General features: G+C 36.1%; 1 pseudogene; it reads left to right on the top strand.

Annotated features, from left to right (window-relative positions):
• Positions 1-25719, top strand: part of LOC102889409 — a 56085-nt pseudogene that overhangs the window by 9223 nt on the left and 21143 nt on the right.

Below are 25719 nucleotides of genomic sequence, written 5' to 3'. Positions count from 1 at the left end.
ATACATATATATATATAGAAAGGAATATTTGCAGGCATAAAGAGAATGAAATCTTGCCATTTGTGACAACATGGATGGACTTCAAAGGCATTGTGCTCAGTGAAATAAGCCAGTATGTAGATATATATATATATATAGAAAGGAATATATATATCACAATTTCTTTATTCATTCACCCATAGAGGGACACTTAGGTTGTTTTTCATATCTCGGCTAAGGTTAATAGCCTACTTTACAGATGAGGAAACAGACAATTCAGAGATCTTTAGTAATCAACACAAAATCACCCTTCTGGGAAGCAGCCAAATCAGGATTTAAACTCCAGTCTTTGAGATTCCAAGCCCTGTTCTTTCTCTTGGCCTGATAGCTACCCTCACCATACCGCCATGCTGCCAGTGAGCGGTCAGGTGTCACCTGTAAGCAGGAGGCACACTGCTTTGTCTTTGTAGTATTATGATCACTCTCTCCATTTTTGAGCATGGAGCTGAACTTTCAGATATTTTGATGTTTTTAGCCCAAAAGTAAACTTCTCAAGACAATTTGATAAAGGATAAAAGAAGCACTTTTCATCCAATTTTGACTCAAGATAAGAGAATTCAGCTACCTGTGCCAATATACACTCTCTCAAATTGGTGACTCTTCTTGAACCTGGGAAGAAAGGAAGAGATTCCAGTGTGGAAGGGGAGGTTCTTTGGCGCAGAAGAACTGCTTTCCTATATTCTACTCCTTTAAAAATAAGATTAATAGGAGGAGAGAGTCCCAGAGAGTTTGGGAGGAAATTAAGAATGCCTCTTGCTTCAGTGTGTGTTCCAATAATTAAAGATTGATTTATGGTCACAAACTTTTAAATGCATGGAGTTAAACTTTACTCTCATCTTCACCTGTTACTTTAATTACCGGAGAATGGTAATTTTAACTGGGGCCAGTAAAGGGGTGATTTCTGAATGGTGGCAGGCCTGGGTAAGATATGCAAGAAAGAACATAAAGAAGTGGAAGTAAAGATGAAAAAATAATCCATTTTTTCTTTGATACATTTTTAAGATAAACAAGTGTAATTCCAGATATAAAGCTGCCAGATTTGTGTTTCATACCTGAAGAGCTCTCATCATTACATGTAGGACATTAAAAAGCCTGGTTACTGTGTCTTTTAGAGTTTTATTAAATATTTAACAGTATTTAACATAAAATTGATGGAGATAGGGAGAAAAGACAAACCTTCCCTGTTTTGCAACCTGCCTAGCCAGGGCTGCTGAACTAGGGTCTGGATTACAGCTGGTATGCTGCAAGGTAAGGAAGGATGCTCTCTGTCCTTGGGCAGCCAGGGTCAGAGGGGTCCAAGCCCTTGAGTAATTCACTTGTAGCATAGAGGATCCTCAGCTATGTTCCAAATAACTCTTGTGTTTACCCCAGTTTGCAATACAGATATTTTTATTTTTTATGAGTAACATCATATTAAAAATGTTAGGAAGCCCTCTAGACAAGAAGCAACAGCTAATGTAAAATCAGACTTTTCTGCTGTACATGGTCCAACCCAGAGTGTCCAGATGTGTTAGGGCAGCCTAACTCTCAGCTTACCCCCAATTCAGCCCATGCTCCTCGCCCAAAAGTGGAGAAATCCTGCCAGTCCTTCCAAGCAGACATTTCCCAGTAAGAGAAATATGCATGTGTACGTGCCAACCTTTTCCCAGTATTTCTACAGGCAGGCAAGCAAGGACCGCCACACGAAATTCATAGAATTCCTATGTTCGATACAACACTCATGGAATTTCTATAGTTAGTAGATGAATGAGAATTAAATACTGTTGTATCTTATGTTTAAGATTTGATCTAAAACAAAGAGAAAATCTGAGTTTTTTGAAAACAGAATATATCGTAGAGGAATAAATATATATGGAAGTCAAAAATCTACATACACATACACATACATGAATGTATATGTTCGGCAATTAAATAAGTATATTTGCCAATTAAATGTGTGCGTCTATACATATATGTGTGTGTGTGTATATATGGCAATTAAGATAAGTACAGATATTTGAGATCTTTAAACATCAGCTCTTTGAAGAAATAAAAAGTGTTTTGAGTGTTTACCCTATTACATACCCTGGCAAATAAACATAAAGGTAACTATTTAAGAATGAACATCAGGGCCTATGCTGAGTAAAAAGCATGGCATTCTAGGATTACAATGATAATTCTACTTTTACAGAATTGAATCGTACAGCATTGTTAGTCCTAAGTGCCTTTCCCTTGGAGGTTATATAAAAGAATGACGGTATATTGAATGACCTTTAATTATTCAGTTTCCTTCTAAGGATAATGATCTGTATTCTAGATCCAACAGTGGGTCAGAGACTAAATAAGAGAAACTAAAAAAAAAATAGCAGTGGAGGAACAAGTAAATTGAAAAACAATTTACTTGATCTGTTTCCTTCAGACAATTCCTTTCACTCTTTAGGGCATATATATGTATATTTATCGTCCCTCCCTCCCCTTTTGAAATAAACAAGTCTAATAACACAAGATGTGAATGGCAAATTTGAATTTTAGATTTTGCAGGGCGCTGAATACTTCAGGTAAGAAGCAGGTAGCAACTGGAGAGCAGAGTATCACCTTCCGAAAACAGAACCTACCTCTGGCACTGCAAACTTTGGGCCTTGGCAACAGGAGGTTAGCGACGGGGCAGCCCGGGAGCTGCATCTGGGTGGAAATGGATGCGAGAGTAGCTCAGCATTTCAGAAACACGACAGCCTGGCACGGTGAATGCCACACTGAGGCCTGCTTCTCACAGAAGTACCGGAAGGGCTCTCTGTTCTCTCCAGGCCCCAGAAGGTATGAGCTATAGGCTCAACCAAGTAAAAAGGATATCTTGATTTACAAGTAGTTGCCAAAGCACCCGACAGTTTGTCTTACCCAGCATTCAGTACCGTAGCCCCATCAGCCAGCACAGCCAGAGGTTTGTCGGGACGCTGGCGACATCCTGTCATTGCCCATGCCCAATGTCACACACTGGCATTTACATCAGAGAGTATTATAACCCACCCCCCCACAAAACAAAAAGCGTACTTTAATGTGTGAGGTACTGCAAGAGATGTTTCTAAGACCTTTGACAGATGGTAAAGAAAGGCAAGCTTGGAATTTATAGAGAGGTTGTACTAGAACAATATTTTCAAGTTCAACCTGAGGTCAGTAGAGTTTGCTAGATATGAGAAACATGGAAATAAATGTTCTTTCTCTTTTCCAAGTGATTTGAGGAAAATATTCACTCTGAGAAAGCACTTCCTTATGCTTTGCAAGATGAAAAGAAGGTTTCTATTTATGCAGTATCCAAATGTCCTGGTGAGAAGCAAAACTTATTTGTCAAACACACTAAACCTACCCACCCAGACTGACTCATCCACCGTCTCATATGCACTCTGCAATCCAGAATCTTTAAAAAGGAAAATCACAGATTTGTTGCTGTTTCTTCCCAGATAGTACTTATTCTGACTTTTGCAGCTTTATGAAGTTTTTTCTACTTCACTATGTTACTTTTAAAAGCTTTTTGGTTTATTGCTAATTTCCCCTTTTTCAGGCTCAGTTGTACAATATAGTATGTGTGTTGGCTTGTAATTTTGGAGCTGAATTTATGGGCCTGCTATAGTTCAAATGATATTCTATTTTTGCTTGTTTTATTTTTGCCTGGGCTTGATATGTTTTATGAGGTTCTTTCCTATAGTACTGGCATTCATATCTGGCATAACCAAAATTCTATCTCTTATTTAATATACCTTCAACATTTCAAACCTAAGTATTTCCTTTCTTTTGTATGATGTTGGAGCTTGTTGTGATTTTTTTTTTTTTTTTTTAATATCTGGAAACATTTTCTTCTAAATCAGAAACTCAAGTTTGTAAGAAATCCCTTTGGGAGTCTTTTAAGTGTGTATCTGGAGAGCAGAGAGGAGGGATGGCCAACATTGACCCTTCTGTCCACTGAGTCCCAGAGTCCCTCTGTACAGCTGTGGCGGATGAAATGAGGTTGGAGAGGCAAGACAGAGGGTCTGATTCTTGGCCCCTGCCCTCCAAAGCACTTACCTGATTTCCCTTTTCTGCTCTAGTGAGGTGCCGCCTCATTGCTCCCATTAGTAAACAGACTGCTCTTTTCTAGGCTTTTCACGCTCACAGTAAAAATGAGCCAGGCTGCTTGTGCCAGCATATCTTGTGCAGACTGACTTGATTCACCAAGGAAAATTGGAAAACAGAAGACAAAATTGTAAAGAGGTTTGGAGAAACACCAGACAGCTCAGAAAGATGGGCGCCTGCATTAGCCCACGGAATAAACATCTTCACAAACCACTACCTCCCAAAGGAAGCTGTGAAAACCTTAATGATTCCTCAGGAGACCCCAGGTCTAGCCCGGCCCTGCCTCTAGCTATATTATTGCACAAGTAACTTCTCCAGGACCGATTTCAAGATAAGCCAAAGGTGAAAGGGACAATGGAATCTTCGAGCCCAACTCCTACTCTTACTAGTATGGAAATGGAAGGTTGGAGCAGTTAAGTGACCTGCCAAGGGCACAGTTAGTCAAATGCAGTTCTCCTGACTGTCAACAAAAACTTTTTCTCACCACATCTTAGAGTTTCTCTCACCTGTAAAACTTACGTGTGTGCATGTGTGAGGGCAGTAGAGGTGACAATTGCTAAAGTTTCTTGAAGTTGTAATGCTCTGCAAGTTCGTGAATGCAGGAACCTGGGTTCAGGACACGTAGGGAGCATGTTCAGAGCAACCATTCTCATTCTGCCGTCCCTTCTTCACCTGCCTCTCCCCACCCCGTTTCGCCACACCTCACCACTGATTTCTTTTCTATCCCCATTTCCTTTCTGTTCATGATTCTGAATTTGAAAATACCTTATCAGGAGTTGGAGTTTATTTTGCATAGTTTATTTCCTTTGGAGAAAAAGCACTAGAGATAACCGATTGGTAAATAAATTATGTCCCTTCAAAGAGAAAGTGTTTCCAAAGAATTTTTTTGAGAGAGAGAGAATTGGAGGGGGAAAAAAAGATTCTGTTTTATATTTTGGGTTTCCAAGTCTTAACCATTTCTGTAAAAGGGAGCTAGAAAGAAAAGTTAGGAGGCTGGCTTCTGGAAAATGCAATATTCTAATTCAAGTGTTGTCTGAGAAGAAGATAAAGCCGAGAGTACTCATTGTACTAATGTGAAAAAGATGAATGACACCTAAATGGGTTTTCTTTGCATCACAGACCATGGTTAAGTGTTTTACATGCATTTGTCACTGCTATTAATGTAATCACATAAAACTTTCTCTTGTTCTCAAGTGCTTTTAAAGTGAGCTATTTGAGCTTTTGATTCTGCAGGTTTTCCTTCTCTTTCAAAATTAGCAAAGGTAATATGTAAGCACTGAAACTTTTTTTTTTTTAATGTAAGAGCAGAAGTAAAGAATATGGTAGTTGGTTGGGTAAATTGAGAACTGCGGGCGTTACCTTTCAAGGGCTGTTACCCGTAACTGTAATAAAAATATCCTGAGAGGATCATAAAGGATGTTGCAAGTGTTTTCTGTATTATATATTAATGCCAGATCATCTACTGCATAGGCCTTCCACATAACTATTCTTCCCCTCTGTTTCCCCTCTGACTTAGGAGCTCAAACCTACCTCAGGGAGAGACCCCAAATCCCAGCTGTACTCAGTGAGCAGGGGAACCTTGAAATGAGGTCAGGGCAGTCATAGGCCTGGCTGTGGTGCTGGTTTCTGATGTCCACCTGGTTAAAACTAGGATGGGCTCTTAAGAGAATAGTGGGAAGCGCCTCTTTAGCCCTTTGTTGCACCCCCGCCCCCGCCCTCAGGAGTGGAAAGGCAACCTGCCCCCTTTCTTCTTTCAACTAGGAAGACCTGGACTTGAAATTTGGCTCTACCATTTCCCATCACCACGGCCTTAGGCAAATTACTTAACCTCTCTAAACCTTAATACCTCATATAATAGCCATATTACAATGGCTCCACTGAGGTAATGCATGGAGAGCACCTTTCTAAGAGTCTGGCATCTGAGATGCACATACTACTTCCTGTTTGTTAGGTTCACCGTTCTACCAAAGGTCCACGAAGTTACCCATAGTGTCCTTGAAAGCCCTTACGGCTTTCTTACCCTGTCATAGTCGAGAAGAAACAAGCTCAATTTTGTTTTGGTTTAAAATGATACAATTTATTTTTTAGAGCAGTTTTAGGTTTACAGAAAAATCGAGCAGAATGTACAGAGAGATCTTACTCCCCACCCTACGCCTAATCCCTAGTTTCTCCTACTATTAACATGTTGCATTATTGTGTCATATTTGTCACAATTGATGAGCCAATATAGATATATTACTCTTAATTAAAGAGCATAGTTTACATAGGATTCACTCTTTTTGTACCTTCTATAGGTTTTAACCAATGTATATTGACACGTTCCCACCATTACAGTATATATACAGCAATAGTTTCATGGCCCTAAAAATCTCCCATGCTCCACCTTTTCTTCACTCCTCTTCTTTCCCCAAGTTCCTGGCAACCTTTTACTGTCTCATCGTCTTGACTTTCCAGAATGTCATATAGTTGGATCAGACAGTATCCAGCCTTGTCAGGTTGGCTTCTTCCAGTTAGCAGTATGTATTTAAATTTCCTCCATTTCTTTTCATGGTTTGATATCTCATTTCTTTTTATTGTTGAATAATTTTTCATTGTATGAAGATACCACAGATTATTTATACGATCCCCTATTGAAGGGCATCTTAGTTACTTCTAAGCTTTGGCAATAATGAATAGACCTACTATCAACATTTATATGCAGGTTTTTGTGTGGACATAAGTTTTCAATCCGTTTGGGTAAATAACAAGAAGCATAACTGCTGGAGAGTGTGATAAGAGTATGTTTAGTTTTGTAAAGAAACCACCAAACTATCTTCCAAAGTTGCTATAATATTTTTCATTCTCACCAGCATTTTTTAAATGCTGAAAAATTCTTTCGATTAAAGGACACATTTCTATTATGGGTTATAAACATTTGCAAGTCTCCGTATTTTGTTTTCATCTAAAAGTTGGGGTTATTTAAATTTCCAAAAGACTCAAACTTACATTCCAAAGGCTCCCTACATCTGAAAGTTATTTCTTCCTATTATAGAGTGTAATGACCCACGTGGGGAAAATATTGTTACATGCATAAGTCAAAAATTTATTAAAATAGCAAATTAGATAATTTTATTTTTTTTTAAATTTGAAATCTAGCATACACCAAAAAATGGCAGACCATTCACACAGTATGGGAACCATAAAACCAATGAGGAAAAAAATATTTCATCCAAAATGATGCCGTCATGTGGGTAAATCAAAGGAGATATCAAAAAAAGGAAAATAGATGCTGTTTCTGAAACTAAAGTTACATCTTGCTTATTTAGGGTATTTTAAGGTCTGATGTTTCTATGTTCATTATTATACAGTATCTTACTATGTCCCTAAGCTAAAAGTGCGTCATAAGAAATGTCTAATTTTTCCTGACATTATGAGCCAGATTAAAACAGGGAGAAACAGAGAGGAAGGGAGAGGAAAATTGACTTGCAATGGTTTCAGGAGCTTTATTTTTTAAAGGGGAGCAGGTATCTTCAAGAGATGCTTCCACACATTGACTGTGAGTTGGTAGACTGCAGTGGAATGGCTTCGCCTAAAATCTTCATGGCTCCTCATGTGAAATTTGGGCTGCAGAAATCTCAATTTATGGTTGGTCAAATAAGAACCAGGCAGACTTTTTGATGGATGTCCTGTTAGCCAATAAGACTGCAATTTGGGAAGAGTAATAAGCTGCTGTTTTAAAAAATGGTCAACAACCTTCTAAGCCAGAAAACATGTATGTCTACTTTGCTGATCATGAAATCAAATGCACTGAGGTAAGACTAGAAGGAGCAATTGACCTGCCAGTGGGTAAAGTGGCCAGTACTTGAGCCCACTCCAGGAAAAAGAAGAAAAAGCCTGGAGGGTCTTCAGGCAGCAACAGAAAAGGAGTAGGAATGGCCATTGTGTCTCAGGAGAAGAAGCCCCTGCCAGCACAGCTCCTCTACTGGTCTTCCATCTGCCCTTTCTTGATAATGCCCGTGCCTGCTTCCTACTGGCCTTTTCTAAGCCGACATGTGTTCCGAGGGTCCATACACCTGAGAGATGACCAGAGATGTCATCCTGTCAGGGCCGTAGCTGGGGGAAAACTGGTGATATGCAAGTTTAAACAGAAGCAGATTTCACAGAGCAAAATACATTGAGGCAAAGGCAAACAGGATTAAAAATCCAAGGAGTACTGGATTTGAGAAAGCAGAGATAGAGAAATAGGAAGATAAAGCAAGAAAACTTGTGGAGTTATATCTGTTCACACCTCACAGATGATTAAGACAGAATAACTTGTCATTCTTAGTATATATGCGGTCTCAAAAGTATCACAGATAATGATCGGAGTAAGTGGAACAGTAAAATTTTTAACCCCTATCTGCTTGAGATAGTGTTTCCAGGTAGTTAGAGGAAGAGAATAAAAACTGTGCTGGGCTGGGTCTGTTCCCAGCTTTGGAACTTGGCAGCTTTTTCAGAGTTTCACTCAAGTTCTCAGGTCAAAGGAATCAAGTAGAAGAGGTATTCATGTAAACACGCTGTGTTTTTCTGAGTTACAGACCTACTCCAGTTATTTATTTTAGATTTGCAAAAATGTTCTCATCCCAGTAGCTTCAGGGCATGTGACAATATAAAATTTGAGACTCATCGGAGAAAATTTCTACGTATTTCAGCCTTATACAATAGCTTGCTCCTGATCCTCTGAAAACATTAAGAATTCTTGTAGATCATTTGCATTATTCCCTAATTGCCGATGAATTTTAAAAATGCCTTAGGATAAATTTACAATTAAAAATTAGTCTCGTCAGTAAAGGATGATACTTATTTTTATGACCCACTGTAGATTATAAATTAGGATGTAAAATTTTTCTCCTTATGCTTTTTTCAAATGATTTTTCAAAGGTTATAATGTCTCATTCTCTCCATAGCTTTCGTGTTTTCTCTGTAAGTGTGTGCGCTCTTTCTACAGAGTTTATCTTTTACTGCATCTATTGATGAGTTGGACTTGCGAAATCTAATCCAAGGCACTGGACTCTTAGGAGAGCTGTACTCTGCATTGCTTCATTTAGAAGGAGGGACCTCTGTGGTTAGTCATCCAAATATATTATACATAAAAGAATTTGCATCAGAACTCTGACACTGCTGCTTTTTTAGAAATGGAAATCTATAAGTAAAGTAAGGCATCATAGGTAAACTTTAGATAGTTAAAGTTTTGGCTTTTCCAAATGTCATCACTATCTTATTTTCTTTAAGTCAATAGTTTTCAAATATTTGCTTCTAGTATTATAAAATTGAGATTTCGATGATTCATTTAGGGGTGGGCTAGAGACAGTTCACACATACTTATGGGTACTCACGGCGTGCAATACATAGTGCTGCAGCTATTTAAAGGAAAATGGTAAAATAGGGAGTAAAAATTACTCTTGCGCCAAGTAATTTATTGTCTCTTTGGAGAAAAAAAAAAATATTAGCAGACAAAACAATTTAAGTATAATTTTAAGGTAACATTTAAACATATGCAAAATAATATAGTGTGGTCTCAGGACTATGGAAAGATGCTAGAAGCAGAATGAAGAAGAAACCAGAATGGATTGGTAATGTTGTGATGGCTTCTTGGAATACCCAGATTTTAATGGTTAGGTAGAAAAGGGGAGGCATTACAAGCAGAAGGAAGGGCATGTTAAAGCCAGATGTACTTAGTAAATCTAGAACATGAAATTTCCAAGTTAATTAAAAAAGGAATGTGCATGATATGAATAGGAAAAATGGACATAGGTAATGAATTTCTACTTTAAAATGAATTTGAAATTTCGTTTTAGGATTAACTTTTCTTCTTGTTTTAGTTAGGACTTTTTGATTCAAATCATGTAAATCAACTTGATATAGCTAAAGAAAAAAAGGGTTTATTATATGAATGCTGGGAAACCCCTAGAACACTGAGATGTCTAAGAGGCTTAAAAAAAAAACAACAACAACATTATGGGTAATCACGACATGCCAACAACGGGATAGTCATGGGGGAACATCTCCAAGCCCCCAATTCCCCAACATTTTCTTCCCATCTTTCTGCTTCTTTTTCTCTTCCTCTGTCTCTCCAGACTATTTCTCTTCCTCCTGCTCTGCGTGGTAAAAAACATGCCCCAAGTGTTTACAGCTTCTTTCACCAGCCCATTAAGGTTAGAATCTCTTGGGCTTTATTCAAAATTGTCAAGAAAGGGACTCTGCTAGGCTCATCTGATTTCAGGTGCCTACCCCTGGACCACTTTCTCACAATGTGTAAATATGGCTGTCAGAAACCTGTTCCTGTGACTGAGTGGATGAAGGTAAAGATGAATCTCTGAGAAGGAGAGTCAAATAACTCACTATGTGTCTACTGAACTTACATATCTAAATTCTCATTCTTAATTCCACTAGGTTCACACTTATGACAGCTATGAAATATTTTATGAATTAAGCTGCTCTAAAGTATTATTAGGAAGCCTGAAAATATAGTCCTCATTTGCAGATAACATGTCCTGTGACCTAGTCATGCCAGTAAGATAGAGTTAAGGTAACTTGAGCTCTGGAATTGGAGAACAGGAGGTTGAGGCTTCTGGTAGCCTTTCAGAGTGAGGACTCCTAAGTCATCTTCCATTGCCTTTACTGAATAACAAATTTACCATTTGATCAAGAAGTAGATTTAAACACAGTTGCATTTTTTAGCATTATTAAGTATAATTGATATACAAAAAATAGCACTATTTAATTTAAACATCTCGATGAATTTGGACTTATGCATATACCTGATACCATCACCACAACCTAGGTACTAAATATATTCATCATCTCCAAAAATTTCCTGTGTTCTTTTCTGTTGTTTTTGGTAAGAACACTTAACATGAGATCTATCATCTTAATAGATTTCAAAGTGGCCAATACTATATTGTTAACTATACAGTCGAATTTTTTATAGGTCCTCAATATAAAGGGGAAAATAAGACCTACCATGCAAAGAAATTTAAAAGTCCTTGTGATATCTAAGATTAGAAGTTGTTAAGTGTTCCCCTCATAGACACTTTGTTCTGGAATTTTTTCTTGATTTATAACAGAAACTATCCATCCCTTTTTAAAAAATGAGAATGAAAGATAATTTCTCATTTTCATAAATCTTTTTCTTGGCATATCTACTATTGCTTAGAATGTTTTTATGGACCTTGTTAAGATATTTGGACTAAATTGATATAGTTACATGCAGGTTTCTTTTTGCCATAAGAACTTCTTTGCTACTAGTAATAGAAAATCCATCGAATAAGCTAAATGTTATGTCCTGCCAATGGACACAAATTCATTTTCTCAATATGCCTGGAAGGCTACAGACAAGATATTGAAATGTTTAGAATTGTGTATATCAGTACAGCCAGCCCAAGATAAAATTTATTTCTAAAAATCAAGCCAGCAATGAACAGGGTTCAAACCATGAGTCACCTGCTCTTCTTTTCACACTGGATTCTACTGGCTCATAGCTTTTCTTGACTCCATACATGTAGGTCACGAATACATCAGAATACAAAGAGGTCAAAATAAAAAGTACTTTTGGATTTATCTTGATTTCATGTTGTACAGTATCATGTAAAAAATAATTCAGTCTCAAGAAATAATTTTAATTCTTCTCATGACAGAGAACATTAGGGTTCATTTAACATTATTTGCTCCTTCTATGAAAAAACAAATAAAATTTCGTGATGGAGTTATGTTTCTTGCTTTATTTCAACAAAAGCAATAACATGAAAGTGGAGAAACGAAGTTAAACGGAGGGATAATTATGTGGGCCATTATACTATGTATGCTATAAAAAAACCCTTACTATATCTTAAAATAGAATCTGTTAATTAGCATCATTGCTGGTTTGTTCAAAGTAAAGTAAGTTAATATTCAACTTATTTTTCCCAACCCCTAACAAGGTTTGGGGCTTGGGAATCTAAGACCAACTTGGAAATATTCTTCATGCAGGCAGGGATGTTAAAGGCATTACTGAAAACCTAGGTCTCACTCTGGGTGTTCTCTAAGATTATTCAATGCCAAGAAGGAAAGATAAGAGGAGAGAAGACAGGAAGACTGAGGTTTCCAACTGAAACAGGCTGAATTATGTTTCGATCTGAAGGAATAAGAATGTGCACCAAGCCTGTGGCCCCCAGGAGGCAGAGGGAGCAGAGTAGGAGGAAGCCCTAAAAAGTAGGTTCCTCCTACTTTTAAGAAGAAATTCATCATTTAGTTTTCCCAGTGCCTAAAATAATGCCTGGCACGTTGTAGATGCTCAATTAATATTGGTTAAATAATAAATGGTTGAGTGAATAAATGAATTCCTAAAAGGAATTCAGCACACAAAATAGATGTCTCTTTGTCAGCTTCAGTGTGTGCTGCATAAAATGACTTTTGAAAACATCTGACTACACCAGAGTGAAAATATCCTAATAAAAAAGAGTAAATACAAGGAGAAGCTATGCTGTGCAAAAGGCCCTTCCCTTCATTTTTCATCATAATAATTATCTCCATTATTGCCATAGTAATTAAGTTCCTATTAAGTGTATAATCTGTCTCTTTTTTTCTCTGCTGCTTAAGTGTACTATTTTCTTTATTAAGAAAAACTTCAGAAATAATACCAAGTAAAATTGGATGTGCAATATTATCATAATAATAAATACACCTTCCCCATTAAAGATCTTTTCTTTAAGTGTAATATTCTCCATTTACTATTTTCTATACTTGGAAAGTGTCCTGTTGGCAGGTTAAACTCCTCCCCCTAATATTTGATACTCTTCCCTTATCTGACCCCACCGTATAGATTCAATCTCATGTCCTTTCGTGGATGCACTACCCCAATTAAACTGACCTTCTCTCTTGTCTCAAGCCATTTTAGTTCTCAGATTTTGGTTGTTTATCCTCATATCTGGATGCTCACCCTGTTTCCTATGAGTTGCTACTCTTGCTTTTCAAGTTCTAGTTCAAGTTGTAGTGCTCCCCCAAACTTTTATCTGTCCAGTCATTTTTCACCATGTTTTGACCACATTTATAATTTTAAAACAAAATCAGTGTTTTGGGTACTCTGCACAGGTTTTTTTCATGGTAGGCATTTGATAAATATTTGTTGATTTTTTTTTTTTTTTTTTTTTGCAGCTGTGGTTTTGTGAGTCAGTATTTATTTTCATAGCAGCAGTGTGATCTAAAACACTAGCTAGAATGCCATGAATAGGTGATGTGTCACACATTTACATGAGCACATTATACAAAATTTTCTTCATCCTTCTGCCATAGGAGTGTATGAACATGGTCTGCAGCCAATGAGTTTTGTTCATTTCACTGTAGAATATTATTATTTCCAAATGTCATCAGTCTTACATTTTTTTCTTTCATTTTTCTTTCTGCTATATGATTAGTATTCATCACATCAGGTCCAAACTAAAAGTCTTTGCTCAAGTTTATGAACTTTACAGTGACTTTTTCAGAAGCAACATCTGGCTATAGGAAGGACTTCACCAACAGCTGCAGTGGATGCTGTGCAAGTGACAGCAGGTTATTGTGAGTTCATACTGCTGTAGGGCTCTGCTTGTGCAGTGATTTTCTTTTTTGTGGTTGTCTCCTGCTCTTTAGTTGTCCTGATAAGCTCGAAGTCATTCCTCTAATAATTATGGCTTATAATTAGAAAGCACTTCATATGGCCAGATGTGGTCCTGTGCCAAAAAAAAAAAAAAAGTGACATTAATAGCAAGCACTCCATTGATAAAAAGATGATTAATATTTATAACAATTTATTGAAAACGTATGCTTTTGGCTTTTGGTAATAGGAGAGTAACATATACCAGAATAATCCTCCTGCCATTGGCAATTATAAACTCTGGAGGAAATATAAAACACAACTGCTTGGGGTACCGAAGAGCAACCAAAAGCAGGCAGAAAATGGAGGCAATATGATCTTTGATATAGGGGAAACGAACTGGGTGAGATACAAAGTTTTCTCTCTTTTCTCTTCAGGGCAATCTCCAGTCCATGTAGCATATGGGATCTAGAACTCAATCAGAAAGAAGTTCTGTGCTCTAGTAAGAAGTCAGAGTTCAGGGCTCACGGAGCAGCTAGAAATTGAAGGAAGAAATTCTGCCAAGGAAGCAGTCACCAGTGGGAGTAAATGCTCAAATGTACACACAAACTACCTTCGGATTTGCCTGAACTACACAAATGAGAAGCAAAAATACAACGTTTCCAGTGGCAATCAAGTGCAGGAAGGCTGAAAGAGCTGAGCAGAGACTTCAACATCTGCCTACTTCTGACGCAACCAAATATGATATTCAACTCCTACTAAGCTAAGAAGGCTTAGAGAACATCTTGACCTTCTTATTAAAACCCCAGAAGGGCCACAGCTTAAGAAGAAGAATCACATCCCAGAACTAAGATTAAAGCCGAAGTAGACCCACACTACTAACAAAGCTCGAAACTAAAGCCAAATATTGATAGGATCAAAGTGATCCATGAGTAATTTAACTGTCTGCTAAAAACAAAAACAAAAAACAAAAAACAATATTCTTCATAGGTAACTGCAGAGTGCAGAATCTCTACAATGTCTATTCATTCACAATGCCCAATATGAATATTTTAAAACTACTAAATGTGCATTAAAAATTAAATTATTAATTATTTAAAAATATTAAACATGGGAAAATGTGACCCATAGTTATGAAAAAGATCAGTACAAACAGAGAAAGTAAGGAACTACTTGAAGAAAATAAGGGAAAACTTCCCTAACTTGGCAAACCAAGTAGACATACAAGCCCAGGAAGTAGAGAGTTCCAAACAAGATAAACCCAAAGAGGCCCACACCAAGAAACATCATAATTAAAATGTCAAAAGTTAAAGACAAAGAGAATCTTAGAAGCAGCAAAAGAAAAGCAGTTAGGTAACCTATAAGGGAGCTCCAATAAGGTTGTCAGCTGATTTCTCAACAGAAAATTTGAAGCAGAAGGGATTAGCATGAAATATTCAAAGTGATGAAAACCCAGGACCTACAACCAAGATTACCCAGCAAAGCTATCATTTAGAATTGAAGTACTAATAAAGAGCTTCCCAGACAAGAAGAGGCTAGGGGAGTTTATCAACACCAAGCCAGTATTACAAGAAACATTGGAGGGAGAGGAGGAAGAGGAGGAAGAGGAGGAGGAGAAAGAGGGAGAAGGGGAGGGAGAGGAGACATACAGCCTGAAAGTAAAAAGATATTTTATGAAAATAGAAACAAACAAAAAAGTTAAGGTAGCAATGCTTGTATCAGACAAAATAGACTTTAAAACAAAGGCTATAACAAGCAACAAAGAAGGACCCAGTAATCCCACTTCTGGGTATTTATCTGAACAAACCCAAAACACTACTTTGAAGGGATTTGTGAATCCATATGTTCACCGCAGCATTATTTACAATAGCCAAGATATGGAGACAACCTGGTGTTCAACAATAGATGAATGGATAAAGAAGAGTTGGTATATATATACAATGAATATCACTCAGCCATAAAAAATAATGAAGTCTTGCTACAACCTGGAGCATATTGGATGAACATAGAGAGTATTGTGCTAAGTAGAGTAAGTCAGACAGAGAAAGACAAGTGCCGTATAATTGTGGAATCATACATGTAAAATCTAGAGAACAGGATAAACAAACAAATAAAACAGAAACAAACTCATACAGAGAACATTTTTATGGTTGCCAGATGGGAAGGGGGTTGGGATGTGAGTGAAAAGGGGGAAGGGATTAAGAAGCACAAATTGGTAGTTACAAAATAATCATGGGGAAGTAAAGTATAGCATAGGGAATATAGTCGATAATATGGTAATATATGTGTGGTTTCAGATGGGTACTAGATTTATTTGGGTGATCATTTCATAAGTTATACAAATGTCTAATCACTATGTTGTACACCTGAAACTAATATAATATTGTATGCCAACTGTAATTAAAAATTAAATTTAGAAAATATATATCTAAAGTTAAAAAAAATATTGTTGGGGGTGAACATCAAATTGGACAATGCAGAATAAAGAATCAGTAGAGAGGTCAATAGAAATTATTAAAAGTGAAGAATAGAGAGCAAAAGATTGAAAATTATTAAACTAAACTTTAATGAATTACATGACAACATCGAGTGGTCAAACATACATGTACTTGGAGTCTAGAAGGAAAGAAGAGAGAGATAAGGGAGAAAAATATATCTGAAGATATATTGGGTAAAAATTTTCTAAGTTTGATGGAACACATTAACACAGAGATCAAAAAAGTTCACCAAACCCCAAATAGAATAAATTACACACATAGGCACATTGGCTGAAAGCCGAAGATAAAGTTTTAGGAGCAGCCAGAAAAAGAGACACATTTCATATAAAGGAACAACAAAAAGAATATATTTGATTTATTATCAGAAACGAAGCTGGAAAGTAATGGAATAACATATTTAAATTGCTGAAATTAGAAAAAAACTATACGCTTAGAATTTTATATTCTATAAAAATAATTCAAAAATCCAGGAAAAATGAAAATTTCATGGGAATGTAAATTGCTGTGACCACTACAGAAAACAATATGGAGGTTCCTCAAAAATTAAAAAAGGATCTACTATCTGATCTAGCAATCCCACTTCTGGATATATATCCAGAGGAAAGAAAAATAGGATCTCGAAGAGAAATATGCACTCCATGTTCACTGCAGTATTATTCACAATAGCCAAGACATGGAAGCAACCTAAGTTTCCATCAACAGAGGAATGGATAAAGATATGGTATATACATAATGGAATATTATTCAGACATGAGAAAAAAATGGAAATCCTGCCAATCAGGACCATATAGATGGACCTTGAGGGCATTATGCTAAGTAAAAGACAGAGAAAATAGAAGCCAGACAGAGAAAGATAAATACTGCATGGTATAACTTAGATGTCAAATCTAAAAAACAAACAAACAAACCTCAAACCTTTAGTAACAGAGTAGAGAAGTGGTTGCCAGGGGCTGATAGGTGGCGGAAATAGGGAGAGGTTGGTAAAAGGGTACAAACATTCAGCTATAAAATGGATAAGGTCTGAGGAGTTAATGTAAAACATGGTGACTATAGTTGATTACTCTGTATTATATAATTGAAATTTTCTAAGAGAGTAGAACTTAAATGTTCTCACACACACACTCAAAGGAAAATATGACGTGATGGGTGTGTTACTTAACTAGATGGCAAGAATCCTTTCACAATGTGTGTGCGTGTATGTATACATATACATATCAAATCATGCGATATACACTTTATATATCTCACGATTTTATTTACCAATTATTCCTCAATATAGTTGAAAAATAAAGAAAAGCAAAAGTCGAGATCATTTATCCTACATATTTATCCTACAAGAAAAGTTAAAAGAATCTTTCTGGGGAGAAATAATACCAAATAGAAATTTTAAATTACAGGAAGGAATGAAGGGTACATGAAATATAAGTATGTGGATCAATATAAAATGTTGTTTTTTCTTCTTTTCTAATTGTCTAACAGGCAATTGCTATTAAAAGCAAAAATAATAATTACTTCTAGGTTATATTTTATTGAGAGCTAACTTTGTACTAAGTATCATCTAAGTGTTTTATAAATGTTAATTCATATCATCCTCACAATAATACAACAAAATGCAGAGATGTGTAAGAACTCGACCAAGGTCACGGTTAGTGGGCATTTAAAAGTGTAATGGTTAAAAAGTGAGTTGTAGAATGAAATAGACCTGGATTCAAATGCTATTTTTCCACTAACCAGCTGAATATAAATTTATTTAATGCTTTAAACATCAGTTTCTTTGTCTAAAAAGCATGTACAATAATATCTTGTCGTGAAAATTGAATAATTAATTTAAAGAAAATTATCCCAAAGCTAGGCACCTAGTAAATTTTCCACATTAGCCATTATTTTTATGTGATCTGAGAGTAAAACTCAGTACTGCCTGCCTATAGAGCCCACATCCTTAACCATTGCTCCATAGTATCTCTGTCTCTTAGAGAACAACACGAAACCAAGAAAAATGGGAAAAAAAAACAAAACCTTTCCCTATCAGGGAATCAAGAGTATAGTAAATACAAATGTTCCTGCCAAGTTAAAGAAGAAAAAAAAAATTGCTACTTTGATAGAAGACATCTGTTTTGAAAATTGGTAAACTTGAGGGTGGAAACATTTATTTTAAGTACCTTTAGATACTCAAGATTCCATCTCACACAGCCTTTTATGGTTTTGTTACAGCAGCACATTTTCTGTATCAACCAGAACAAACAATCACCAAATATGTGCATTTCAGAACAGGAACACTGATATCAAGCATTTGGAATTGTTAAGGGTAAGAACATTTTTTCTTGTTTTAGCTAGTTATATTTTCTCAGCAAATTTTTTACACCAAGTCAATCTGATGATCCAGTAAAATTACTGTTATAATTTATAGGTTATTTTGCTTGCTTTTTGGCCTTTTGAAAGGGTCATAAGCAGCAAGGAAGCCTCCTGATTATGAAATGCACATCCCTAACTAGTGGTACTAAAATTGTTTATTTTTGTTTTCATGGAATTTTAAAATGGCTCCATTCCAGACCCTTAAATTATTAAGACATTAATTAGTTTATTCATTTGTTTATTCGAAGATTTTAGTGAGCATCTACTATATGCCAGGTGTAAGGCATTATGAGACACACACACATAAGAATAGACATCCAGAAATGACAGTCTGGGAAAGGACTCAGGAGAGTCTTTAAGTAATTATATATATTCGGTTTGACAGCTGCTGTAACAGAAGGGTTAAGACAAAAGACAGTGGAAAGATAGAGAACAATTCTATATTGGCTTCACAGTGAACTGAGTATTAAAGGATGTAGAGGAATTAATCACACTTTTGTTTGAAAAACAGTCAAGAAGTACACACTCTAAACACTTCGAGATCCTTAAGGAGCACAATGGGGTAAATTTTTAAAATTAAAGCAACATTGAAAACTACTAGACATTGCCCTTGACAATAATTTCTTGGATGTGATACCAGAAACACAAGCAATAGACACAAAAATAGACAAGTGAGACTATATCAAACTAAAAAGCTTGTGTACAGCAAAGAAAACCATCAACAAAATGAAAAGGCAATCTATAGAATGGGAGAAAATAGTTGCAAACCATATTCGTGATAAGGGGTTAATAACCAAAATATGTAAGAACCTTCTACAGCTCCATAACAAAAACACAAATAACCTAATTGAAACATAGGCAAAGGCCCCGAATAGATTTTTCACCAAAGACACACAAATGGCTAACAAGTATATGAAAACATGTTCAATATCACTAATCATCAGAGAAATGCAAATCAAAATCACAGTGGGATATTGCCTCACATCTGTTAGAGCTGCTATTATCCAAAAAATAAAAATAAAAATAAAAACACAAAAGATAAGTGCTGATGAAGATGTGGAGAAAAGGGAACCCCTTGTACATTGTTGAGTATGTAAATTGGTTTAGCCATTATAGAAGTCAGATGGAGGTTCTTCAAAAAATGAAAAATAGAATTACCATTTGATCCAGCAATCCCTTTCTGAGTATATAAAAGAAACTGAAGTCAGGATACTGAAGAGATATCTGTACTCCCTTATTCACTGCAGCATTATTCACAATAGCCAAGATAGGAAAAGAATTTAAATTTGTCCATTAGTGTAAGAATGGATAAAGAAAATGTGGTATTTACATACAATGGGATATTATTCAACCCTTAAAAAGAAGGAAATCCTGCCATTTGCAACAACATGGAAGTACCTGGAGGACATTATGCTAAGTAAAATAAGCCAGCCACACAAGTAAAGACTACACGGTCCCACTTTTAAGAGTAATCTAAACTAGTCAAACTCATAGAACCACAGGGTAAAATTGTGGTTCCTATGGGCTGAGGGGAGGAGGAAATGGAAGGTACTGGCAGAGAAGCACCAAATTTCAGTTATGCAAAATGAATAAGTTCTAGAGATCTAGGGTACAACACAGGAATTACAGTTAACAGCACCACCGTAAACTTAAAATTTTGCTGCGAGGGTAGGTCTTATGTTAAGTGCTCTTACATACTATAAATAAATAAAGGGGAAAGGACAAACCTTTTGAAGATGATGGATAAACTTATGGCCTAGATTACGGTGATGGTTTCACAGTGTATTCTTATTACCAAACCATTAAATTGAATATGTTAAATATGTACATATTTTTTTTTTGGAGGGGGTGTATGTCAATCCAAACCTCAGTAGGGTGGTTTAAAAAAATATAATAAAATAAATGCAGAAAATAATGGTAAAGCAACATTATATTAGATAGTAAACATGCTAATTTTAAAATTTAACCTTGGTCCATATTATTTTTCTATAATATCCAATAATAAATAAGTAAATAAATAAGCTAAAAATAAAAATAGTACTGATATTTTTAAAGTTTAAAGTATATTTTCTGTCTGAAGAAAGTATAATTTCTTTCAGTACAAAACAGGTAGAGTACGTCATAAGGTAGTTTTGGTATGTGCTCAGTAACATACATTATACATAAGAACAGATTAAATCCAACAACTTTAGAAAAATAGAGGTAACCTGAATTAACTTCGCAGAGTTACTAGTGGACCAAGCTATCACATAGTATTTCCGTTTTTGTTGGGCTTAACTTAGGACATACTTTCTGGCCATTCTAAAAGGGCCTCATGTCCTATTTACTTACTTGGAATTTATTTCTCACAAAGGCTGCTTAAAAAAACAGGTGCTTTAACACAAGCCCTGAGAGGGGTTACTTAAGTTTAATGTGATTTGCTTAAAGAATCAAGTGAAGTATAAACGTCTTGTTTGCTACCAGTTACTAGATGATATTTACTTGGATTTGAATATGATTTGTCATTTAAAAAATAGCTATTACTCTTATATGAATCTGTTTAAACTTGCTAACTCATTGAAACCACTAATGATGTCAAACTTTATGTTTTGGAGTTTGGGAGTTTTGAAAAGTTAGGATAAAATCTAAAAAAATCTTAGTACCACTTTAGAACATCATTGGATCCTCTTAGTGAATATAATTCATTTCTCACAATAATAATACAAAATGCCATGAATATTTGAAATGTATATTTTTTAAAAAAGAATGAGAAGGAAGGAGAAAGCAACATCATAGTAGAAAGCAATTTTGTCCTTTCCAAAGGGAGTGGAAAGCAGTGGTATTACTGAAAGTGCACGTCCAAATGTTCTATTTTGTTCATCTTGCTGTGGACAGAACTAGAAAACTCAAAAGACAGTAAATCTCAGTAAACTATGGATCATCCAGCGTGAAGTGCACTTCAGGGTGAAACCTAAAGAAGAATGAGTCCTTGCATTTTTTTTTTTTCTTTTAATGAATGAAGAAAAATCAACCTCCTAGGATTAGAGTTAAACGATAGGTAACAATTTAACAGGCATTTGAAGATCTGGAAGACATGTCCGGCAAGTTTGGCCTGCTTTGGCTCATACCGGTGGCTGAGGACTGTGCGGGCTCCTTGTTTGATTCTCAGTGTGAGAGAAGGTGTTAAGCTTGACCGTAAATCCTGATGATGTGAAAGATCACCTTTCTCCCTGGGCATCATCTCCATCCTTCTGATTTACGCTACAAAGGACCCTCCTGACTCCGGGACAGGGACACCTTGCAACTGCCTCCCCTTGCCGCTCCTCCCAGCCCCACACTTGGATTTGAGGAGCTGCGGGAAGAGAGCTCTGTCTTGAAAAATCTTCATTTCTGATAAGGCCCAGTAACACTGGAAGTATGTCTAATTAGTTGTCTCATTTACTATTATCAAGCCTTCTTCTTTCCTGTGATTCGATTTTTACTATAGCTGAGATCTTTAAAAATACACGTTCAAGTGAATAGGAATGTATGAAGCAATTGAGTACATTTTTACAAATATAATGGGTAATAGTAACTATGATTGATTTGTAAAGGAAAATATGGAATAATTTTTATTTGCTCCGAGTATAACTGTCTGATGTTAGGATTTGGCATTTCATTGTGGGAAACCAAGTATGGGGATGTTCTGCCAAGATAAAGGAAGGAGGAAATAAGTACCGCACCCCAGTAAGACTATATGGAGGTTTTTAAAAACATTTTTAAAAATAGCTTGTCTGGTGATAGAATCAATTGACCTTAAGGAATATTTCCTAATCCTACCGCCACGAAGTGTTAGTTTCCAAAGTTATATGACTGTAATTCTGAGAGTAGTCCCATTTCTTTCTTTGGAGATTTCTCAAATCCTGTTCCTAGCTCTGCTGTGGAAGGAGGGATAGTTTTAATGGGTCCCACCAAGCTGCTTTGAATCAGGGCCCTGCCTTTCTATGCTCTTCCCTAGAAAACTCTCTCTTATTTGGGCCTCGTGAATTTTTTCAGTGCTCTGTTAGGGCTATGACGAGAAGTGATTTTTCTTTCTACAGAAGCATCACTTATGATTTTGAGATGATTTCCCAGCTAAAGTCATAATTACTAGCCTCTGAATTGGCAGAAAAGTGATATCTTGAATCTCAGCTGATAATAACCCATCCTCTAACATATGTAAATCATAGGTAAGGGCAAGGGGAAAATTAATTTCTGAACTTCCCATTACCAGTTTCCCTTGATTGATGTAGATGGACCAAAATTATGTTCTGAAATTTTGGAAGGTCTCCAAAGATTGCTTTGTAGTTTCCTATTCTCAGAGACACACATTTGTAACTATAACAGGTATAAAAGTAATTGGTAGATTGAATGCTGGTTACCTAAGGAAGGCACTTATTTTTTTATCAAAACTTTTTATCATTCTCTGTGAATAGAGTGAAAAAAGATATATAATTTTGATAAAGTGTGAGAAAGAAGTGGAATAAAGGGGTTAAATCTTTTTCTCTTATATCAATAAAAAATGAAGGTCTTTCGTATATGTTGGGCCTTGGTAGGAGTTCGTCATTATCATTCTTTTGCTTAACTGGACCCAACAACTATGTCAACACAGAGCCTCTCCTGTGTCTGCTCTCTGAGTGTATTCATTTAATAGATATTTTGAACACATGGGGGAAGCAGTGTGGTTTTTCTAGGAGTAGGGCATACAGAGATGAAAGAGGTAGGGCCTTAGTCCCCCAAAATAACTTAAAAATCTATCAAAGTTGTACAGTAAATAACAATAAGAATTCCATTGCAACACCGCCTCAACTTTCATAAGCTAATCTTTCATACCAATACATTAATTACACAATATTGTTTGGAGATAGGTTAGTCTATTAATCATATGTAAGTGAAAATTTATTTTGCATGTGAAATAAACATGAGCTAATTCAGCTTCTTGTGCAATAGGTTTGTGGGCTGAATATAGTTTAAAAGCAGGATGAATTTTAGAGTTCTGAAAGCATAATGATAGATCAATGAAATATTTTTTTTCAGTAAAGTAAGCAGGACTTGAAATACATCGCCATATTTCTACTAGCTCTAGTGTAGAAGTCTTATACAGTTATCGATGCTGATCGTTCGTGGGACAATCTTTGTGTCAATTTGAGAATAATATTTTAATTTTCTTATATGATGTACCAGCGCTGTGCTAGGTTTTTCGGTGGGCACGAAGACAAGTAAAACATAGTATCTCACGCATAAGACTGGGGCAACAGATAGGAAAGGATAGTGCCAAGAAAAATTACAACAGGAAAAATAATAAATGAATAAACAAGTGAATGAGGACAGAGTTTCAAAAGTACAGGAAGGTAAAAAATGTCAATGCTACAAAGAAACCAAAGAGGATGAAAATGGAAAATAAAGAACATCAGTTTGTGAATAGTAAGGGGTCAGGAGCTCTTGCTGTCGAGCATCAGAAATAGAGGCCAGCCTGATTAGGGTTAAAGAAAATTTAGTTAATGAAAAAGGTGGAGAACAGATGATTATTGCAGAAGTCTGACATCCCTTTTAGAGAATTATTGCAGAAGTCTGACATCCCTTTTGGCATTGTCTAATACACTTGATTTAAACATATTCAGTCGCTCAGCAGTTCCTATGACAGAAGTATGGAAAGGCAGTGTAGTTCTCACTGTGGGGAATACAGAGAGGAGACTATTGAGATCTCTGTCTCAAATCATAAAATTTAGGGGTGATGGGGCATCATGTTGGCAACTTACTCTCAAGTGATTCAAGAGAAAAAGTACTTTATACTATATTTGCCCATTCTTTGAAAGGTGGGGATTGTTTTGAATTTAAAAACATTGTTAAAAATGTTTTTAAATAAGTTTTTAAAAAGTATGACATCAATTCTAAAAGCTAGAGATAGAACAAGAATTTAAATGGGAGGCATTGTTAAATAAATGTGAGGTTTTTGTGGGAAGTTTTTTTTGTTTTGTTTTTTACAATCATGAGAATGTTGATATGTTCATGGACAGGGGAGAATGATCAAATTAGAAAAGAAATGCAACTGGAACCTTTTCTGATAAATACTTTAATCCAGCATGCTAAATTCCATGGGATGGTAGACAGAAAGTAACTGGCAAAGAGACCAACAGTCTCCACTTTTGCCCTCAGGAAGATGGATTACGAATGCCTCAAAGCAGGAACACATACCCTTTCACCTCACAGTGACTCTAAAATGTATTAGCAGGTCAAGTCTTGATAGGAGTGGACATAACAGTTGCTAGAATTTTTAAGGCCAATGTTCCCATATTCTTAGACCTGAGCTCTTAAATCAGAGGAGGCTCTGATTCAGCCTTCCTCCCAGTTACAAAAACACTGAGGCAGGTTACAGAGGGTATCGTTGCTGTGTATAATCAATAGCATTGTTTGTTTATGCTCATCAGTGTGTCATTACCGCTCATCAAACTGCGTTCCTATAAACAGTTTCCACAGTGGGCCTGTTACTACTTGTTATTGAAATCTGACTCAGAGAGATAGGGGTGCTGTGACTGTGGGATACAATAGACAAAGCTACATAACACGTGGCTTGAACTGTCTACCACAGCAGATTACCATTTCAGAAGGTTAAGCAAACAGAGCTATAATCTGTTTTAGGAAAATATTATTATTTTTTAGTTTATTATAACCTCTAAAACTACTGTGGCTAAGAGTAAATAATATCACTCCTGTCACTGGTATACAATCATCAGTTATGGAAGGCTGTTGTAATTCCGTTTGGTTAAACATGTTGACAAAGCAGGCATGACAGGTAGACTAGGAGACCTAGTGCATAGAAAACACAAATAACATATTTATTTTTGCTGGAAAAGATACATAATATTACATTGTAATTACAGGTCTTTAATTATGCCACAGAAAATTTGAGATGATGGAGATTAGACAAAGGCAACCTCTAGCTCTTAAGAGAGAGACAATATGTAGAGTGAAGACCATGAGATTCTGATTCAGAGAGTGGTTCTGCTTCATCCCAACTTGTAATCTTAAGCAAGCTAGTGAACCTCATTTTCTCCCTCTGTAAAATGGGGCTAATGGTGCTTTACAGGGTTTTTATAAGGATTAAACATAATATATGTCAAACAACTAACAGTGATTATCTGCTTACTCATACCCTGGTATACTGTTCATTAGCTATTACTG

This window comes from Pteropus alecto, unplaced genomic scaffold (genome assembly GCF_000325575.1).
Source record: "Pteropus alecto unplaced genomic scaffold, ASM32557v1 scaffold72, whole genome shotgun sequence".
NCBI classification, from domain to species: domain Eukaryota; kingdom Metazoa; phylum Chordata; class Mammalia; order Chiroptera; family Pteropodidae; genus Pteropus; species Pteropus alecto.
This window is presented reverse-complemented; position numbering and strand designations above follow the sequence as displayed.